This window comes from Primulina huaijiensis, chromosome 4, assembly GCF_012295235.1.
Source record: "Primulina huaijiensis isolate GDHJ02 chromosome 4, ASM1229523v2, whole genome shotgun sequence".
In the NCBI taxonomy this organism is placed as follows: Eukaryota; Viridiplantae; Streptophyta; class Magnoliopsida; order Lamiales; family Gesneriaceae; genus Primulina; species Primulina huaijiensis.
The window spans coordinates 8495755-8511229 of NC_133309.1; the positions used below are offsets into that span (position 1 = coordinate 8495755).

The following is a 15475-nucleotide window of genomic DNA, read 5'->3' on the forward strand; positions in this document are numbered from 1 at the left end:
ACTGAGATTCAGCCTTTTGTCGCTCCGATTCGTCCCTCTCCCACGTCTCAAATAGCACATCCAAACAATATCGGAGGCTGTTCGGCCCATTCACCCTGCACGGGCCACGCCTTTGGCGTGCAAAGTCTTGGAACGAGAAATTTTCTGTACTAAGTGTACGAGCCCCAACAGCAAGTTTTTCCTGCGTCCCCGATCGCACAAGTCTGATCGGCCCAACACCGTGATTTTTCCGATTCCCAAATTGCTAGGATCACGATCAAAGATATGCTCACTCGCGTGGGAAATAGCTTGATTCCCCCAAGTTAATTTTGTTTTCCCCAGAGTTTTCGCCTATAAAGAATCCTTCCGTTTGTGTTGAACTGGTGTCGACTAGTTCGAAAATTTCACGGAACAGGTGAAGTGGGTGAGAAAAACAACGATTCCCTAGGGCCAAGATTATTTTCCTACAAGTTTTCACGCACAAACAACGCGCTTAAGGGTGCTTGAACATGAAACGCTAATGTGCCCAAAGACCCGCGCACGCGCGGCAAAAGTGTTGATTCCCCCAAGCTAATGTAATTTCTTTCCCGGTGTTTTCGTATGCAAGGAATGCATTCCTGGTGTTGAGTTCGCATTTACTCGTATGGAAATTTCACGAACCTCGAGGTTACTCGATTGAAAAAATTTAATGAAAATCAAAGGTTACTCAAGCCACGAACACGTTCAGCAAGTGGCCGACACGGGTTAATAAAATCACGGTTCTCCCGAGACGTCGTCGATTTCCCTCGAGTTTCCACGTGTAAATAATGGGGTTGGTTTTTTTTTTTTGGGCAAGTGAATCGATTCGAAATGTTTGTGCCCCGTCGGCGCCCAAGTCGCTAGCCCCAGAGACAAAGGATGCCGGCACACGGGGTATTTAGCGTAAACAGGCGAGATAAATGATGATTCTCCCGAGCAAAGATTGTTTTCCCCCGAGTTTTCATACGTAAACAACGCATTTAGGGTGTTTGATTTAAATTCGGGAGTAAATTCCTGATGCGCCCAATGACACGCGAGCAGGTGCGCCGATGGCCGACACGGGAGACAAAAAACGACGAATCTCTCGAGACAATGTGGTTTTTCGTCGAGTTTTCATATGTATATAATGTGCCAATGGTGTTGGATTGGTATAAATAATGGTGCTAGTTTTCTTGGGCAAGGGAATCGATTCGAAATAATCGTTCCCCGTTGGCGCCCAAGTTGTTGTCCCCAGAGTCAACTGTTACAGGTACACGGGGTATTTAGCTCAAACAGGAGAGATAAATGATGATTCTCCTGAGCAAAGATTGTTTCCCCCGAGTTTTCTTACGTAAATAACTCATTTGTGGCTTTGGATTTGAATTTGGAATAAAACCCTGATGCGCCCAATGACACGCGAGCAGGTGCGCCGATGGCCGACACGGGCGACAAAAACGACGAATCTCATGAGACAATGTTGTTTCTCGTCGAGTTTTCATATTTAATAATGTGTCTATGGTGTTGGATTGGTATTTGGATTAAAAAAAATAAACATGTAAAATGGAAAATTTTGTTATGACTCTTGACCAATGCAATGTCCACTGCAGTCACTTCCGTATTTTTTTCTAAGTATACTCTAAGGGGGTGAGGCTGTTTGTTCATGGGGCCGTCCGAGCCTTCTTTGGGGGCGTGCCATCACCCCAACATCTCTACCAACCCCAAGCACGAACCTCGTCGGCCGGCGATCCGCGGGCGTAGCTCCGGCCGCTCTCCGGCCGACGGCGTAGACCATGCCGTCGGCCGAAGTCTCGATCTAGTTTTAAAACGACGTGCGCGATAACCCTCAAGGGTCGATGAAACAATTGGTGTACCAAGTGACCGTACGCATGCTTGTGAGCATGTGATTGCCTTCGCATGTGAGCGAGAACGCGCCTGGAACCCCGGTAAGGCTCGCTACCCCATAGTCGGTCGGTTGCATGATGTGGGTTGCCTCTCTTGCGGAAGAATCGCTAGAAGCGCGTTCGAGGCATCTCGTGCTTGGGGCAGCTATTTTTGCCACGAACATGCCAGACCCTCGATGTGTCGTGAGGCCCTCGTAGCTCCGGCAAGGCATCTCCCTAGCATTCGGGTACGATGAATCAAGGGTTTTGGGCCATGCCGCGAAAGTTACTTTCGACGTGTCGCTAGTGGATGCGCTCGATTCGTCGCTCGTTTGTCCGATCTATGATGGCCACGTTCATTCGCGCCCCCAAGCAAACTGTCGAAGTCCCTCGGTGTAGGACGCGTCAGGGCCTCGGAGCGTGTAATGGTCTAACCTTTCAAGGGTCGGGGAGCGACGGGGCATGTCCCCAAAACATTCGCCCGTCTTCCCCCTCCTTTCGTCGGATTGGAGCGGTGGATGATTGGAGCAGGTGTTTGGGCTTTGTGTACGTATCGACACGTGAGTGGTGGTCGGTGTGTACATGTTACCTGGACTCTCTGCTTGTGCAGTGAAGATTTATCTGTCACGCTATTCCAGTGATTGGTTCGATAGTAGGAAGAACGTCTCTTGGCCGAGCTTGGTTTCCTCTGTTGTGTACCCAAAGTGCTGGAATCCGTCAGAATAACAGGACGATTTCGCCTCTAGCGGCGAGCCCTCGGGTTCATCGTGTAAGGTGAACTTCGAATCAAGTGTCATGATCTGACCCTATGGCTCTGATGGTTGACCTGGGTTTTTTGGATCAGTGGCACCACGTTCGTTCTCTAGGTCACGGAGTCCCTCGTGGGTACAAGGCGTCATCGATCTCTATTTGCCCCAAAAAAAGCGTCCCACACTTCGTGCGAACGACAATTGGTGCTGCTTTGGCTTTGTCCATGCTGCTCCAGAAGTTGGCATGGAATGCTACCTGATTGATCCTGCTAGTAGTCATATGCTTGTCTCAAAGATTAAGCCATGCATGTGTAAGTATGAACTAATTCAGACTGTGAAACTGCGAATGGCTCATTAAATCAGTTATAGTTTGTTTGATGGTACCTGCTACCCGGATAACCGTAGTAATTCTAGAGCTAATACATGCAACAGACCCCGACTTCTGGGAGGGACGCATTTGTTAAATAAAAGGCTGACACGGGCTCTGCCCGTCGCTGCGATGATTCATGATAACTCGTCGGATCGCACGGCCCTCGTGTCGACGACGTATCATTCAAATTTCTGCCCTATCAACTTTCGATGGTAGGATAGTGGCCTACTTTTATATCCATGATTTACTAAGTCTTTGAGCCATGATGTTTGTGCGGAGCATTGTGGCATGTTGCCGAGTGCATGCGGCATCGGTTGGATTGGATCGGCTAAGTGTATAAACGACTAGCACATTTGGGAGGGTGCGCTAGAGGCAGCTAAGTGTTGGAAAACTTGGACTTGGATGTGCAAACAAGTCAACTCGAGTTTGTGAAGGCCTGGAACACGTGTAAGCCTTGAATCTGTTGTGTTGGGCAGTTGTGTGGACGTTTTGGACACTTGGCCAATGAGTAGGACAAGTGGCAGCAAGACAAGCATGCAATCTTGCAGCATTTAGGCTTGTTCTTATCCAAACAGATCAGTTGGGCTGGACAGGTTGCAGTTCCAAGGGCAGTTACTCGAGTTTATCGGATATTGTTGCCTTGTATTTCGTTTATATAGCCATGAGTTGCACAAGGCTTTGAGATACACGAGTGTTAAGCCTTTTTGTGTGCAAGCCATTGGCAGATTGTTTCCTCGTATTGTGAACTATTGTGTTAGTGCAAGGCTACGTCGTATGGAAGGTTTGATCGGTGCACCAGAAGGGCCATCTGATGCACTGTTTGTTCAAATTGAGGGTTTGAACAGATCAAATCAAACGATGCAAATTTCAGTGGCCGATCTATCTGAATTTGTTGAAAGAAGGATCGTTTCTTGCACAGAAGATGTTGAATCGAGATTGGATGCATTTGATGTTGAATTGAACCTCTTAAAGAAGGCCATTGGGATGGTTTTTGTTGAAAGTTCAAGTTCGGCATCAAAATTCAAAGTTCCTGAACCCAAGTCATTTTCCGGAACTCGCAGTGCCAAAGAACTCGAAAATTTCTTGTGGGACATGGAAACTTATTTCAGTGAGGCCAAAATTCCGGAGGAGGAAAAAGTCTCTATAACGAGTATGTATTTGAGTGGCGACGCCAAACTTTGGTGGCGTGCTCGCTTATCAGATGATGCAAGTGCCAACAGAGAAAAGATTAGCACTTAGGATTCTCTGAAAATGGAATTGAAGGAACAATTTCTTCCTTGCAATACATCGTGGCTTGCAAGGGAAGCGTTGCGGAAGTTGAAACATACTGGTACGACAAAGGGAGTATGTGAAGGAATTTAGTTCCTTGATGTTGGACGTTCGTGATATGTCAGAGGAGGACAAACTGTTCAATTTCTTGGCAGGAATGCAACCTTGGGCCCAAACAGAGCTAAGACGCCAGAGGGTCAAGGATTTGCCTTCTGCCATTGCTGCTGCTGATCGATTGGTTGATTTAAAAACAAACGTTGCGTCGAATTTAGACCAGAAGAAAAACGTGAGCAAGGATAAGAGAAAGGCCAAGTTTGTGAAATTTGAAAAATTCAAAAAGAAATTTGTGAATCGGAAAGATGGTGAAACTATGGCCAAAGGAACGGAGGAAATTGCTGTGACTGATCGTTTTAAAAAGGGATGTTTCATTTGTAATTGAGATCACAGAATGCGTGATTGCCACAAAGGGGAAAATTGACGGCGTTGGTAGCGGAACAGGATCACGAAATGGACAAGGAAGGGCCTACGTTGGTCAATGCTTTGCAATTGTTCGGAGCGTTACATACAGACAAGTCAACAAATCATAAGGGCTTGATGTATGTAGGTGTCCTAATCAATGGCAAGAAAGTGATGGCAATGGTTGATACTGGTGCCACTCACAACTTTGTTGCTGATCGCGAAGTACAAAGGTTAGGCTTGGATTTGTCTCGACAGGCAAGTCACATAAAAGCCGTGAATTCGGAAGCAAAACCTATCAAGGGTGTGCCCAATGTGAAGCTTGAAGTTGGTTGTTGGTCCGAGCAGTGTGAATTAATGGCTGCCTCCCTTGATGATTTCGATATTATCCTTGGAAATGAGTTCTTGGTTGCGGCGCATGTTGCTGTCATGCCTCATCTGGGCGGTTTGTTGATTGCCGATGAACGTTGTCCATCATTTGTTCAAGGCGTCTACGATGTGTCTAAGCCGCGGGATAAGAAATCAGGGTTGCTTTCGGCCATGCAAATCGAAAGGGGATTAAAGCATGGTGAGTGCACATATCTTGCTGCACTTGTTGAAATAAAGCCAAATATCTTCCAAGAAGTACCTAATGTTGTGGCAGTGTTGCTTGATGAGTTTGTTGATGCGATGCCACCCGAATTACCCAAAGTACTACCTCCAAGGAGGGCTGTAGATCATAAGATTGAACTAGAACCAGGTGCGATTGTGCCTGCAAAAGCTCCTTATCCAATGTTCCCAATGGAGTTGGCCGAAATGAGGAAACGATTGGGTGAATTGTTAGAAGCAGGGTTGGTTCAGCCATCTAAAGCTCCTTTTGGATCTCCGGTTTTATTCCAAAAGAAGCAAGATGGATCTCTGCGGATGTGTGTGGATTACAGGGCTTTGAATAAGGTTACAATTAAAAACAAGTATCCTATTCCAAATGCTCTTGATCTGTTTGACAAACTCTCAAACGCAAGGTACTTTACTAAGATCGATCTAAGGTCGGGTTACTGGCAGGTTCGGGTTGCTGAAGTCGATGAAGCAAAAACCACTTGCGTGACAAGGTATGGATCATATGAATTTCTTGTTATGCCGTTTGGTTTAACAAATGCGCCTGCTAGCTTTTGTAACTTGATGAATGATGTGCTGTTGGAATTCTTGGATAGGTTTGTGGTGGTGTATTTGGATGATATAGTGGTGTATAGTGATTCGTTGGGTAATCAAATTAGACATTTGAGACCGGTATTCTCTCAGCTTAGGGAATATTGACTCTATGTAAAAAAAAAGAAAAATGTGAGTTTTGCAAGGGTGAGATCACTTTCCTTGGGCACATTGTAAGCCAACGAAGTATTCGAATGGATGGTGCAAAAATAAAGGCCATAATGGACTGGACGGCCCCATCGAAAGTGACAGAATTGAGGTCGTTCTTGGGGTTGGCCAATTATTATCGACGCTTCATAAAAGGGTATTCTCGAATTGTGGGTCCTTTGACTGATCTGTTGAAGAAGCATAGGAAGTATGTTTGGTCGGTGCAGTGTAATGATGCGTTCGACAAACTGAAACTTGCTGTAAGCTCGGAGCCGATATTGAAGCTTCCTGAGTTTGATAAATTGTTCGAAGTGTACACCGATGCATCTTGTGTTTCTCTTGGGGGTGTACTGATGCAAGAAAGACATCCTATTGCTTTTGAAAGTCGAAAGTTCAAAGAGGCGGAGTCGAGATATTCTTTCCATGAGAAGGAAATGACTGCGGTAGTGCATGTTTTGGAAGCTTGGCGGCATTACTTGTTGGGCACGAAGTTTGTGGTTGTCACCGATAATGTAGCCAACACTTACTTCAAAACCCAAAAAAAATTGTCTTCAAAGCAAGCTCGATGGCAAGAATTCTTAAGTGNCACATAATCAAAATCAATCATATACAAACAACTCATATCCTCGGGACATGCCCCGGTATATAGATACATACATATACTGGGAACAAAACATAAAACCTCAGCTCAAACTGTGACTCCCTCCAGAAGTACCCTCTCCGGTCTCCTGATATCCTGGAGTACCTGCCATTGTCCACACACAAAGACAACAACAGCCCCCCTTGGGGGTGAGCAAAGCTCCGTATGGAACAACCAATCATATATACCACAGATATCTAAACAATGATATATGGGATGCAATGCATGTATGTCGTGGAGGTATCGGGTCAAATGCCCATCCACTGAGCACATGTCAGAATCAAACGAATCGCTATCAAATCAATGCTCGAGCTGGCACACCGGCCTCAATAAGGGATACTCGTATGATAGCGTCGAAAAAGCGCCATCAAATCCCAAATCTCATATCCAATCATCGGGGCCCCAATTGTCTATGCTTTACGGGTCATATAATACCGGCATAGCGATTGTGTTCACAAACCCCAGAATCCAATCAAATCATTTCAGGTATCCAAAGATCATAGGTCAACGTGCATGTCATGTATCGATGTATGCATCAAACGATGTGTGTTAACAAAACATTTATTTTATACATCGATATCTCAATCTCAATGTCATGTATGCCACATCAATCAACAAATAAGGCATATAGACACATAATCTCATTCCAATCAATCCAATCAAACCGAAATATATCATATAATACAGATACATGTCGTATGTTACCCGGTCGCAACATACCTCAATTCTTCGTTCCAGTTGATGTATCCTGAAGATATCGGTATAATACTTTATCTACATCAATAACATACTCATTCCAATCAATAACACAATCCAAAATCATTAATAAGAGTTTCAAATAACATTTGAAACATCAAAAATTCATATCAAATTAAAATCATAACATAATTCAATTTCGACTTCGAATATGAGTTTCTTGTCGGTTGTTCTACTACATATAAGAAATTCAACTTGAAATACACGCTATTCCAGCACTTTGATATTTAGAGCTGCTGGAACAAGAAGAAAATTACCTTAGTCAGAAGCCCTCGACGCGACGATCACAAATATATAATTTGTTTCGCGTTTAGACAGCATTTCGAAGTCGATTCGGGCGAAGGAAATTGAATTTCCTACTTTTCTCTCGAAGTTGCTGAGAAAGAAAGGGAAGAAGGAAAGAAGAAAAACTTATTCTTATCCCCACCGTTATCGCGCTCGGGAGGTAGAATTCTCGCGCCCGAGCGCGAGAAATTCTGTCCCCGAGTTACATTTGTGCCGCGCTCGAGCGGTCAAAAGTTACCGCTCGGGCGCCTATGTTCTGCCCGAACACTAAAATTTCTACCTTGGCGCTCGGGCGGTCATTTTCTACCGCCCGGGAGCCACACATTCTGTACAAAATATTAATTTTGTACTATATTGGCGTCCGGCTTCTCCACTCGAGCTCTTACAACGTCAATTCATATCCAATACGTATTTTCTCATTTTCATTGTCATGATATACATCATGTACATAAGCACATGACAATTTCATAATTTATCGATAATCAACATAGGATTTACGATAATACGATACACGGTCCTTACAGATTTCGACTGTGAGTGGGTGCACAAGCCGGGTAAACATAATGAAGTTGCCGATGCGGTGAGTAGGAAGGTGATCCAGGATTATGTTGGGGCCTTGACTTTGCTAGAATCGGATTTCTTTGAGACTGTCCGAGAGGCGATTCAGCAAGACTCATCTTACCAAAAATTACTTGACCAAGTGAAGAGTGGGGAACTTCACAAGTACTGGGGCGAGGATGGTATTTTTTATGCCAAAGGGAGTAGGGCATTTATTCCAAGTGGCCCTCTTCGAAATTAGTCGTTGAGGGAAACTCATGATTCTCAGTGGGCAGTTCATCCGGGTGTGAATCGTATGATGGCTTTGTTGTCCATACGGTATTATTGGCCAAAGATGGAGAATGACATTGAGATGTATGTGAAGACTTGTTTGGTTTGTCAACTAGACAAGTCGAAGCAGACTAAGGAGGTGGGTTTGTTGCAGCCTTTGCCCATTCCAGAGAGTCCTTGGCAATCAGTCTCGATGGATTTTATCCTTGGGTTTCTGAAAGTGAATGGGATGGCATCGATACTTGTTGTGGTGGACAGGTTTTCTAAGTATGCTACATTCATTGCTGCTCCGAAAGTTTGTACAGCGGAACATGCTGCCGAATTGTTCTTTAAAAATGTGATCAAGTATTTTGGGGTTTCTCAAGACATTGTGAGTGATCGGGATACTCGCTTTACCGGACGATTTTGGACGGCATTGTTCAACATGATGGGGTCCGTGTTAAAGTTTTCCACTGCCAATCATCCCCAAACTGATGGGCAGACGGAAAGGATCAATCAATTGCTTGAGGAATACTTGAGGCATTTTGTTTCAGCAAGTCAAAGGAATTGGGTTAGTTTACTTGATGTTGCTCAATTTTCTAATAACTTGCATAAATGTTCTTCGACAGGGATGAGTCCTTTTGAGTTGGTGCATGGATTTCAGCCTACTGCTCCACATGAAATTGCTTTGCAACGAAGTGGGGGTGCTTGTCCAGCCGCATATCGATTTGCTAGGACGAAGCAAGAGTTGTATGATGAAGCAAGGGACATTTTGGCTAAGGCACAAAAACGAATGAAGAAGTATGTTGACAAAGGGAGGCGCGATATCGAATTTCAGGTGGGGGAGAAAGTTTTGTTGAAGTTAACTCCTCAAATCTGGAAAGCGATAAGTGCAAAGCAGATTCATCGTGACTTGATTCCAAGATATGATGGTCCATTCACAGTAGCTAATAAAGTTGGCAAAGTTGCTTATCGATTGTATTTGCCGGACAGATTGAAAATTCATCCAACTTTTCATGTAAGTTTCCTAAGGAAATTTCATGAAGATGAAGAAAATGAGCTAAGAATGAAAGCTAAACGGGCACCACCGGTAGTCAGATTTCAGATAGAAAGAAAGTTAGCGAAAATTTTGTATCATAGAACACTGGGCCAAAGCAAAAAGAATTGAAGGACAAATTACTTGGTTCAGTGGGAAGGCGAAGCCGAGGAAGATGCAACTTGGGAGATAAATGTCAACTTATGGCAATTTGAGGATGCCATTGAAAAGTACTTAGAATCGAAAGGATTGGTTACAGCCCCGACGAGGACGTCGAGTTCATCGGGTGGGGGAGGTCTGTTATATCCATGATTTACTAAGTCTTTGAACCATGATGTTTGTGCGGAGCATTGTGGCATGTTGCCGAGTGTATGTGGTATCGGTTGGATTGGATCGGCTAAGTGTATAAACGACTAGTACATTTGGGAGGGTGTGCTAGAGACAGCTAAGTGTTGGAAAACTTGGACTTGGCTGTGCAAGCAAGTCAACTAGAGTTAGTGAAGGCCTTGGACACGTGTAAGCTTTGAATCTGATGTTTGGGCAGTTGTGTGGACGTTTTGGACACTTGGCCAACGTGTAGGACAAGTGGCAGCAAGACAAGCATGCAATCTGGCAGCAGTTAGGCTTGTTCTTATCCAAACAGAGCAGTTGGGCTGGACAGGTGGAGGTCCAAGGGCAGTTACTCGACTTTATCTGATATTGTTGCCTTGTATTTCTTTTATATAGGCCATGAGTTGCAAAAGGCTTTCATATACACGATTGTTAAGCCTTTTTGTTTGCAAGACATTGGCAGATTGTTTCCTTGTATTGTGAACTATTGTGTTAGTGCAAGGTTAGGCAGATTTGCCTAGTAATCTCATTTGCCATTGTTATCATTCTTGTTTGCTTGGCTTACGTGAGTTATATTCAGAAAATATTATCATACACTAGTGTGATCAAACGTGAGAGGGTGATAGGCTTGAGTGTGCAAGTCTACCCGCACAAGGGTTGAAAAAGTTAGCAATAATCCGCTGCGTTGCTTAGCCTCTGTGACACCTACTATGGTGGTGACAAGTGACGGAGAATTAGGGTTCGATTCCGGAGAGGGAGCTTGAGAAACGGCTACCACATCCAAGGAAGGCAGCTGGCGCGCAAATTACCCAATCCTGACACGGGGAGGTAGTGACAATAAATTGCAATACCGGGCTCTACGATTTTGGTAATTGGAATGAGTACAATCTAAATCCCTTAACGAGGATCCATTGGAGGGAAAGTCTGGTGCCAGCAGTAGCGGTAATTCCAGCTCCAATAGCGTATATTTAAGTTGTTGCAGTTAAAAAGCTCGTAGTTGGACTTTGGGTTGGGCCGGCCTGTCCGCCTCTGGGGTGCACCGGTCGTCTCGTCCCTTTTGCCGATGATGCGCTCCTGGCCATAACTGGCCGGGTCGTGCCTCTGGCGCTGTTACTTTGAAGAAATTAGAGTGCTCAAAGCAAGCCTACGCTCTGGATACATTAGCATGGGATAACATTATAGGATTTCGGTTCTATACATTGGCCTTCGGGATCGGAGTAATGATTAACAGGGACAGTCGAGGGCATTCGTATTTCATAGTCAGAGGTGAAATTCTTGGATTTATGAAAGACGAACAACTGCGAAAGCATTTGCCAAGGATGTTTTCATTAATCGAGAACGAAAGTTAAGGGCTCGAAGACGATCAGATACCGTCCTAGTTTCAACCATAAACGATGCCGACCAGGGATCGGCGGATGTTGCTTTTAGGACTTGGCCGGCACCTTATGAGAAATCAAAGTCTTTGGTTCCGGGGGGAGTATGGTCGCAAGGCTGAAACTTAAAGGAATTGACGGAAGGGCACCACAAGGAGTGGAGCCTGCGGCTTAATTTGACTCAACACGGGGAAACTTACCAGGTCCAGACATAGTAAGGATTCACAGGCTGAGAGCTCTTTCTTTTTTTTTTTAATGAATAAACATCAAATAAGGTAAAAGGAGTAACAATACAGATACACTGGGCATGCCCAGGATGAGTTACATCAAAATAAAACCTAACACAATCGAAGAACAACTACAGTATTAACAATATCAAAGCACGACTCGAAGGAGCGATCAATTGGAAAAATCAGTGACGTCAATATGTCTCGGGACACTTCTCAAGACATGAATCTTTATCTTCATAATGACTGCTTTGTTGTCTGGCATTTCTTTTTCGAAAATGATTTTGTTTCTGATGCCCCAAATATTATAAACCGTAGCAGCTAAAGCAACTCACCGCATCTTACACAATGTAGAGCTTCCTCGGTAAACTCCTCAAAATGCCGTAAGGACAGACGACGGTGAACTCATCAACTTAGTCATTCCTAGCCTGGATCGAATAGAGTTCCAGATTGTGGCAGACAAATGGCATCGAGAAAATAAGTGGTTAACAGATTCATCAGATGCATGGAAAAGGACACATGCTCTATCAGCAAGGTAACCAAATCTGTCCCGAGTAAGCAACTTTTGATGAGCAAGAAGCCATAGAGTGAACATGTGCTTTGGTAGAATGCAGTTCTTTGATACAAGAGGTTTCCAGGGCCATTTCTCCCATCTCCCAACGAAGAAATCATATGCTCTAGATATTCCATTAGAAGCGCCGAACCATTTATGAAGAGCCGTAGCTACTGCATGTTTTGAGCCGTGAGCTTCAAGAATCTCATCTCGAATAGAAATGATCTTTTTGAACAAAGGCTATTGCTCCTTGCACCAATTCCAATTCCAGACATTAGCCGAATTGCCATACACATGATTCACCCACTTTATCCAAAGGCAATCTTTCTTGCTATGGATATTCCACAGTGTTTTAGCTAACAATGCCTTATTCCACGCTTTCAGATTCTTCCATCCAAAGCCACCTGCTTCAACTGGTTTACAAAGCGAAGTCCAAGCAATAGGTGGGTGTTTTGTTGGCCAAACAAAACTTCTGTACATCGAGTGGACTCTATCAATGACACAATTAGGTAATGGGAGGATAGACAACCAGTAGCATTCAAGTCCCTGAATCACTGATCTGATAAGCTCGAGTTTCCCAGCATGAGATAGAGACTGTCGGGGCCAAGATGTTATCTTTTTCGATATTGCATCCATAAGCATGCTATAGTTCGAAGCTCGAAGAATCTTGGAGGCAAGTGGGATACCTAGATATCGAAATGGTAGAGCCCCAAGTGTGAAGCCTGTTGTATCAATAATTTCCTGCTTTACCTCTTCTAACACACTCGCTATGTAGGCATTAGATTTCAGCAAGTTTACTCTAAGCCCAGCCCTATCCCCAAACTTGTTTAAGCATTTCATGAGCATAGAGACGCTGTAAACATCAGCTCTTGACAATAACAGTAGATCATCAGCATAAGCTAAGTGGGTGATACGTAAGTTTCGACATTGTGGATGGAAACCAAAATGTGTATCACGCGCCATTTTCTTTAAGTCACGAGAAAAAATTTCAACGCATAAGGTGAATAAGATTGGAGATAAAGGGTCACCTTGTTGAAGCCCTCTTTTTCCCTCGAAATGCCCGTGATATTGTCCATTAATGACAATAGAATATGAAGTTGTGGAGACACATTCCATAATCCAATTAATAAATGTAGGAGGGAAATTGAAACTGGAAAGCACAATATTCAGAAAACTCCAATCCACCGTGTCATACGCCTTTTGAAGATCAGCTTTGAGCAAACACCTTGGTGATCCACGTTTCCGTGCGTACTTCCTCAATAATTCTTGCGCCAAATGTATGTTATCCACAATCTAGCGCCCTTCAATGAAACTTGCTTGAGCTCCATCAACCAATTTGCCCACAACTTTCCTCAATCTGTTCACAAGAATTTTCGAAATAATTTTGTAAAAAACAGTGCAACAGGAAATTGGTCTATAATCATTTACCGATGTTGCAGCTTCAATCTTCGGTATCAACGAGATAATGGAGTGGTTCCATTGTTTTAACAATCTTTCATTTATGAAAAACTCAAACACTGCATTAGTCACATCTGAACCAATTGTATGCCATGTTTTCTTGAAAAAAAATGCACCAAAGCCATCGGAGCCCGGTGCTTTGTCATTATCAATGTCAAACAAAGCATCATCAACTTCTGCTTGTGTTGGTTGTTGCATGAGATCTTTCCAATCATCCAAAAAAACCATCGGTCCTGCTGCCAAAGAATCATAATCAATCAGTTCCGTGCTCACCTTTGTACCCAATAAGTTTTTATAGAAGAAGATGAATTCTTTTGCAATTTCGTTCAAGTCTGTGATTGTGCAGCCATCAGAATTTTTGATTGCCACAATTGCATTGCGCTTCATATTTCGCTTAATCGAATCATGAAGAACTTGGTGCATCGATCTCCTTCTAAAGTGTACCTGATTTTCGCTTTTTGTGCAATGAACAATCTCTCTGCTTCCAACAATCTCTCGGCCTTTCTCTTAACATCTTTGTAGCCCTGCTGTACAGCTCCATAAATCATCAAAGATTCATGCCTAGCCGAGAGTTCTTGCTTGGATAGATTAGCCCGAGTTGAAATGTGGCTAAACTGTTTACGATTCAGCATTTGAAGTGGTTTCTTTAGAACTTTAAACATCTGTTTGAGGCAAAATTGTACAGTGTCACAGTCCCTGTACCTCTAATAACTCCGCACCAAATTCTCAAAATTCTCACTCAAAGCCCACATATTGAAAAACTTGAACGACCTTTGCTTAAGAGTTGTATGCTCAAGAAACGTCACAACAGCAAGTGAGTGGTCCGAAACACAACCGGGAACCATGAATTCAGCCATACCAGAGGCATTCGAATTAACCCAAGCATTATTAATAAGCACACGATCCAATTTGCTACGAACATGTGGACTCAACCACGTGTAAAAGCACCCTAGATAGCTTCGATCAAATAAATTAAGAGCATTAATACACTATTAAAGTCCCCCAGTACCATCCATGGCAATTAACAGTTTGTACCAATATTAGTCAAGTCATCCCATAACAATCGCCTCTGGCAAATCGTATTAAGGCCATACCCAAATGAAGCAAGGAAAGTGAAGTTCGATTCTTGATTCTATGGGTGGTGGTGCATGGCCATTCTTAATTGGTGGAACGATTTGTCTGGTTAATTCCGTTAACGAACGAGACCTCAGCCTGCTAACTAGCTACGCGGAGGTACACCTTCGCGGCCAGCTTCTTAGAGGGACTACGGCCTCTCAGGCCGCGGAAGTTGTTAGAGTAGGTGCCCGTCGAGCCAAGTGTTGGCCGAGTGTTCACAATGAAACTCTATGTATAAGCAATCTTTATTTTAATAATATTTGAAATTATTGTTTTGGCACATCTTTATCTGTATACCCATGCTAGTTGCATAGATAAAGCCCTTGAATATAAAAATAGTAGAAAATAGTTCAATGTGTTGAACGGCTTATAAATGAGTTTATAGGCGTAAGAAAAAATAGAAGTATGACTTCTATGAGAGAAATGTAATTTTAATTTATGAATGTGTTTTTAAATTAAAAGTTGACCAAATAAATAATGTATTTGAAAATTGTGATTTTCATAAACTTTATTATGGACTAAATTAAATTAATTCAAGTGTTGAATTAATTAATCACTAGTGGACCTAGTAGAGTCCAAATAATTAAATTAATTCAAGGGTTGAATTGATTAAATAATATTGAGTCTTGTAGAGCTCAATTTAAATAAATTATTTAAACTAGTGGACTTGAGTAAATTCAAGTAATGTTTAATTAGTCTCAAATATGTTTGAGATAATTAAATTAAGTCCATGGATTTTTAATTGTTAAAAATCAAATAAGATTTGCATGCATGGGAGGTGAAAGGTTGGGAGACAACTTTTTGTATAACCAAGGCTTGGCATGCAACTTTTTTACTTTAACTTTTCCCACAACCAAAAAAA

The 15475-nt window shown here is 43.1% G+C and overlaps 1 pseudogene; it reads left to right on the top strand.

Annotated features, from left to right (window-relative positions):
* Window positions 1-33, top strand: part of LOC140976003 (28S ribosomal RNA) — a 4843-nt pseudogene extending 4810 nt beyond the window's left edge.
* The last annotated feature ends 15442 nt before the right edge of the window (window positions 34-15475 follow it).